General features: G+C 35.2%; 1 long non-coding RNA gene across 1 annotated transcript; it reads right to left on the bottom strand.

Moving 5' to 3' along the window:
* Positions 1–2,694: 2,694 nt before the first annotated feature.
* LOC133183710 (uncharacterized) lies at positions 2,695–3,177 on the bottom strand. Its single transcript, XR_009720706.1, has 3 exons — positions 3,052–3,177; positions 2,921–2,953; positions 2,695–2,746 (listed from the first exon to the last, which is right to left on the bottom strand). It is a non-coding gene; the product is annotated as an uncharacterized LOC133183710 (long non-coding RNA).
* Positions 3,178–7,051: the final 3,874 nt, after the last annotated feature.

Genomic DNA, 7,051 nt, shown 5'->3' with positions numbered 1-7,051 from the left:
GAAATAAAGGTCCAGATCAAAATCTGCTCAAAGCTCAGGATCGAACCTCCTTAAGGTCAGACTATGGAACGCCATTATCACATTACAAAAGTACATTACTTGGTGTGCAGCTAATTTTACATGATTTAAAAAAAAATACATGATGACTTAAATGGTGTCTTTGGAAAGTTTAAATTCCACACTTTTTTTTGATATTCTTATTTTAATTTTGTGTGTGTGTAGGGAGGGGTACCCAAACTAATGGAACGCCTTGCTGTCTTAAGGTGTGGTACATCATATTACATGGTGTGTTGTATATTATAAAGGGTTGATTCAATATAATTAAATGGTCACCACTACTTGTTCAAGGGTGAAGGACACATAATACATGGTGCTTTCTATATAATAAAGGGTCGGTTCATTATCATGTTGAATGATCACCGCTACTTGTTATAGGGTGACAACATAAATGGTGCGTTCAATATAATGAAGGGTCGGTGTACTATGTTAAATGATCACCACTACTTGTTATACGGTGATTGGTGTGTTCAGCATAATAAAAGGTCCGTTTAGTATGTTAAATGGTCATCAGTCCTTGTTGTGGGGTGAAAGGTACATAATTTAAATGGTGCGTTCAATATAATAAGGGGTCATTTAACCACCGCTATATATTTGTTATAGGGTGAAAGGCACAAAATACATGGTGCGTTCAATATAATAAAGGATCGGTTCATTATGTTAAATGGTCACCGCTACATTTTATACGGTGAAGGGTGTATAATTAATTGTGTTCCACAGAATGAAGGTTTAGTATGTTAAATGGTCACCACTCCTTGTAATAGGATGAAAGGTACATAAATGGTGAGTTCAATATAATAAAGGGTCGGTTTACTATGTTAAATGGTCACCGCTATTTGTTGTAGGATGAAAGGCACATAACAAATGGTAATTAACACATTTAAAAATGCGTCAAGTACATTAATCAATGTGCAGCTAATTTCACATGGTTTTAAAAAACCACAGTTCTCTTTCAGTATTCTTATTTTAATTTTAATTTATTGATTTTCCAATTTTATTTTAATATTTCATTTATTTTTTATCTTAGTTCTAACTTCGTGTTTTTCCAATTCAATTTTTCATTTCATTTTGACCTTTTTACAGACGTTCCAATTTTGATTCTTTTAGAATTAACCTTAAAAAATTTATTTCACTATATACACCTGCTTTTATTTCAGTAAAAAAAATGTGTAAAAATACGAATGTTGGAGTTAGAAAGTAAGAGTAAGTAAGTTAATAAAAAGTTAAAATATAAAAGTTAAAATGCATACTCCCGATGAAATTTTCTAAGCAAATTAGGACGAGAGGGGGCGCTGCGACCTCTTATGCACAAGTTGAATATACATTGAGGTCTTGTGCAAACTATCAACGAAACGTACCGTAAAAAATATTTTCCCGGAACATTTTAGGAGTCGGCCATTTAATTCTGAAAGGGAAGCTGGCAAATTTTTCAGTCTCAGATTATTTATTTTTATATCAGTATCGGACAAATTAATTATTTCAAAGATGATCTGGGACAGATTTAATTTTCCTGTTCATGTTAAGTTAAAAAAATCTATTTCAGGGAGGTATCCAAACTCTTTATTTTCTGGGGGACACAACAAGATAAATTTATTTATTTTCTTCCCAATGGGGAACTATTATTTATTTCTAGAATCTCCCAGCAATATTAGATAGGTATTTGACGTCACAGTTGCATCATTGGAAACGTGGATTCAACCTGAATAATAAAGCAAATTTTAAACTAAATTTATGTTTGGAGGTGAAATATTAACCCTGTTTTTGAATAACCATATCATTATATAAACCAATCATTATTTGTTGAATAATATTCTTTAGTGTATCAGTTCTAAATATTTCACAAGGGTTCTTAGCCGATATCCAGATGCTACGGGAGATAACTCTTGAGTCACAAAATTTCATAAAAATGGCGGTCTGTTTTGCAAGAAAACTACTATTGAAAATATTTTTCGCACTGATTTTATTTTTTAAATTGAAAGATGAAAATTTTTTTGAATTAGTTCGGAGTGAATTATAGATTTGTTGAAAATGTATTAGAATTTACAGTTCTTTGTTTCCGACCTACATTCAATGGTTTATATAGGGGAATTCAAGAACACAAAACAAAACGATATTTTAGTAAATAAACTATTTTCAAACAAATCTTCAATTACATTATTTCACATGGACTACATTGATATCGTTTTCAATAAAATATCAAATATTTGTCACATTTGATGTGCCGCCTATTAATACAATTCTGCCTGGTTTTCTGATGGACTGCCTCTTAATAGATCTATTCAAAACCTCTGGTAATGCATGCTGATTTTTTTGTCTGCGAACATCTGATGGTACTATAATTTTAAATTTTAAGAATATCTTGAAAAATTATCAGTAGGTAAGGTACGTTGCGTATGTCCTTAACATCAGTATTTCAATGGTTTACTTTTGTTGTATATCGATTTCTTTTAAATCTCATTATGTACAGGATCAGAATATTGAGTTGTTTAATAAATAAGCTGAGAACCCGGACTTCTCTCTTAGCCTCAACCCAATAAAACCCCTCAGTATCAATTTTCCCTTCGAGACTTAAGCCCAGTTCACATGCGCTTAGAGGTGTAAATATTACATTGCTTATTAATATTATTTGAATAAAATCACCTGCATAAAGCCTTGCTCTCACCAAAAGACTCAGCAGATGTTCATATATCTGGAAATTTTTTTTTTAAAAAATTAACAAACATTTTAGAAGGAGATGATAATTTCTTGTGTCTTTAAAATGCTTTCCAAGAACATACAAGTGCAACTTTAACTGTTTATGATCAATTTATGGTTATGAGAGTACATTTGGATATATATACAAATCAGGAAACTTCATCATTACCTGATGGAGAACAATAATGGCCTCAGTTGACATCTGAAATTAAAAGAAATGATAATTAACATGAACAAAAAAGGACAACAGAAAAAAAACCCATTCATTTCTTTAAAAAAAATGTCTGAAGACACACATACAGTCATTTCTTTATGTGGACTGAGGAGGTTCCTGGTCTGCCTGAAGGTGTTTCTGAAGTGAGTGCTGGGTACAAGAGATGTCAGTAGGCAGGCCGCAGCACTCCTCACTCTAGCACTGTTATTGGCCAGGAGATGTCCATCTGACTCAGGACCCACTGACTGGCCAGTCTGTTTCCGGTCACTCGTACAGACATGCTGAGAACAACACTTTGTCAGCTGAAACATAATATATAGAGAATTAGGTCATGATTGTCCTTACATTCAAAGTACAAGTATGTCCAATAACAAAACTCTAAAATCAACTTCACAATCATTTTGTCTGTGTAATACTAATACAGTTTACTATAGTTTACAACAGTTTGCTACATACCTCCCAGAATTTCTGCAGTACATATTGAGTGAAGGGAGGGAGGCCTGGGGGACCAACCTCCAAATTCCACCAACATCGATATTAGCTTGAAAAATGGCTGCGAGTGCTGGACATTGAAAATCTTTCATGCATTAAGACTCAAAATCTCAGATAAAGTTGAACTGAAAGCAGTAAATTGAATTTAAAATTAAAAAATGTTTACTTTAAATTATTGATTGGTACATCTCCACAGCTAGTTACTTGTTTGACTCTAATAATCATTGATATTGAACAACATATTATATAAAGATGTGAAAGTTATGGAATGAAACTTTGAGTTCCTTACCTCGAAATTTAATTTCTTAATAGCATTGAAAACCATCTGAACCAACTGAAAAAGTATATATGAATCAAGTAAGAAAGAGCATGACGACTTCATTAATTTCAAGCTTTAGTGCTGTAAATCTCATATTTCATGTGACTTTAATTTAACAAGACAATTATTTGCGATACATGATTTGTACTGAAATACCTGGGGTAGAGTGGGGCCACAAAGGGGAATCATTTTTTTCATTGAAATATAATGGAAAAATCTTTAAAAATCCTCTTCTCTAGAACCACTGGGCAACAAAAGCTGAAACATATTTCGAAGCATCCTGGGATAGTGTAAAATCTTTATTGTTCAATTCATGGCCTCTAGGATAGGGTGGGGCCACAATAGCGAATCAAAGTTTAGCATTGAAATATATTGGAAAAATCTTTAAAAATATTCTTCTCAGGAACCACTGGGCCAGAAAAGCTGAAACTTATATGGAAGCATCCTGGGGTAGTGTAGATTTTAAATTGTTCAATCATGACCCCTGGGGGTAGGTTGGTGCCACAATAAGTATCACAAGGGAGAAAATCTTGTGAAGGACAGTAGGGCCAAAGTTACTCAGGTAAGCGTTGTGGCACATGGGCCTCTTGTTAAGTTAACCCTTGGTTTAGACCACGAAGGGTACATTCTATTCCGTAGACAACATCAGATAATTTGCAGTTCAGATTTTCCTAAGTTTTGGTATAAAAGCTTTCTCCAGTATGATTGCTACTAAAAGAACAACTTGTAATCAAAAGATCACAATTTTTACGATTTTTGGCAAAAAATCTCAAATTTTGAATAAATACAAACTGCGCTTAAAATGTGATTTGATTGATTCTTATGTTTATACCATTTAAGCAACGGATTCAGTTTTCCGTCATTGCTAAAAATAAACCGTACTGTATCGTTGATATTTTGCAGATAATGTACAATTTCTGTACATTTTCATAAGAAACGCCCGCTAAAAGTGTTCTGTATCGCAGTTATTTTTTGGTTGCCTTCAAAGGAAAACTCGCCGGGTCATGTCACAAAAGTTACTTCCTATGGTGTTTGGATAGGGCCATTTGCAAAAGCTCAACAGCGCGTTCAGAAAAACACGACATCGCGCTAACACACAACACGCCATCACGCTAACACAATTATACAAAACACGTCATTGCGCTTATACACAACACGCTGTAGAGCTAACACGCTTTCAAACAACACGCTGTTGCGCTAACACAACTTTACACAACATGCCGTCGTGCTGTCACACAACACGTCGTCGCGATAACGCAACTCTACACAACACGCTATATCCTCATTGTGATGCCACTTTAGCGCGAGTTTCTCCGTGTATATTTACACAAAAATGGCTTTCAAACCAATTTCCCCGCCTGGCGAAGTGGTTAGAGCGTCTGCTCTAGAGTCGCAAAGTAAGACGTTGATTCTTACGTCGCGGGTTCGAATCCCACTGTGGGACGTGGAGACCGGTCCTTCGGATGAGACCGTATAAACCGAGGTCCCGTGTCGCAGTAGGTGCTGGCACGAAACAGATCCCTCACTGCTCAATGGCCGTAAGTGCCGAGTATAGGACAAAATTTGCAGCTCTCCACCGGCAAGTGGTGGCGTCTCCATATGAGTGAAAAATTCTCGAGAGGGACGTTAAACAACATACAAACAAACAAACAAACCAATTTCACAGTTGGCTTAGTAGAGAAACACAGCAAATGTAAATATTCAATGATGTGTTAGCGCGATGGCGTGTTGTGTGTTAGCATCACGACGTGTTGTGTGTCAGCGCGACGGCGTGTTTTCCTAAACGCGCTGTTGAGCGTTTGCAAATGTCCCTATCCGGACACCATAACTTCCACTCATATGTCGACTCGATGTATCCCACTGAACTTGAAATAAAAGACACTGCAGAATCTGCCACATCTGTCTCATATTTGGAGGTATTACTGAATATTGACGACAACGGCCAACTATTAACTAAATTGTATAATAACCGAGATGATTTCAGCTTTTCCATCGTCAATTTTCCTTATTTATGTTGTAATATTCAACTATCACCTGCATTTGGTGTTTACATCTCTCAACTTATTCGATACTCAAGAGCATGCTTCGAGTACGAACAATTTTTAAACCGATTAAGGCTTCTGACAGATAAGTTGATATAACAGTGATTTTAACAACCAAAATTGTGAAATTCCTAGCCCCAGGGTCATGGTGTTAGGGCGGGGCTCTATTGATCATATAGTGAAAATGCATAAATTCTTTAAAAAATCCTCCCCTGTACATAATGCAGATAAACTAGGTGCATGGTTATAATGATCAAGGGTGCCTCTTCCAAAATAGTGAAATTTGTGGCCCCAGCGTGAGGGGTTCTGTGGAAGGGGGGCTCAATTGATTATTTAGTGAAAGTGCATTATTTCCTAGAGAAATCATCATCTCCTTCTTGGTATTTAGCAGATAAACCAGGTATATTGTTATGATGAGCAAGAGCACCTCTTCCAAAATTATGAACATATTGGCCCCTGGGGCAGGGATTCTGGTGTTAGGGCGGGGCTCTATTGATTATATATTGAAATTGCATTCTTTGAAAATCTTCTCTGTCCCTGGGTATTTAGCAGATAAACCAAGTATATAGTTATGATGAGCAAGGGGAACTCTTCCAAAATTGTAAAATTTGTTATCCCAGCGTGAGGGGTTCTGTGGAAGGGGGGTTCTATTGATTATATAGTGAAATGGGACAAAATTTTAATAATAATCTACAAAGATTAAGAGAGGCAAATGTGAGGGGGAATGAAATGTGTTAACTAATAGTACTCTAGAATTATTGTACTGTTTAGTCCGCTTGAGGATAGTGACAAAGGGGAAAAGTACAGGCAAATAAATAGATCAACTTTAAGTTTTGTTACTGAGAACTAAATTAATATTTTGCTGATCCCTGATCATCCTATTTCTTTTGCTTTTGGTCGACATAGCTTTATTTATCAGCTTATTTTGTTTTAATCTATGGGTCTTTACATTATATCAGGTGACCATTAAGGCCCTTGGGCCTCTTGTTTATTGTATATTTCATTTTTCCACTGTGTCATATTGTATCAATCAAAACATATTAATATCACTGTTATACTTTCACTTTATTAGTGAGAAAAATAAGAATCTAAACACCGCCAAAAATGCGTACATAAAATACAATTTATTTTTTGAAAAAAGTATCTTTTTTGACAGTAGGAATATTAAAAATTCAGTCGAAGCTGCCACGTTTATTAAAATGAACGTAAAAAATTGGCAGTAATGGAATAAAA

The sequence above is a fragment of the Saccostrea echinata genome, unplaced genomic scaffold (genome assembly GCF_033153115.1).
Source record: "Saccostrea echinata isolate AGI-Se365-2 ecotype Australia unplaced genomic scaffold, CSIRO_AGI_Sech_v1 ptg000009l, whole genome shotgun sequence".
NCBI lineage: Eukaryota > Metazoa > Mollusca > Bivalvia > Ostreida > Ostreidae > Saccostrea > Saccostrea echinata.
This window is presented reverse-complemented; position numbering and strand designations above follow the sequence as displayed.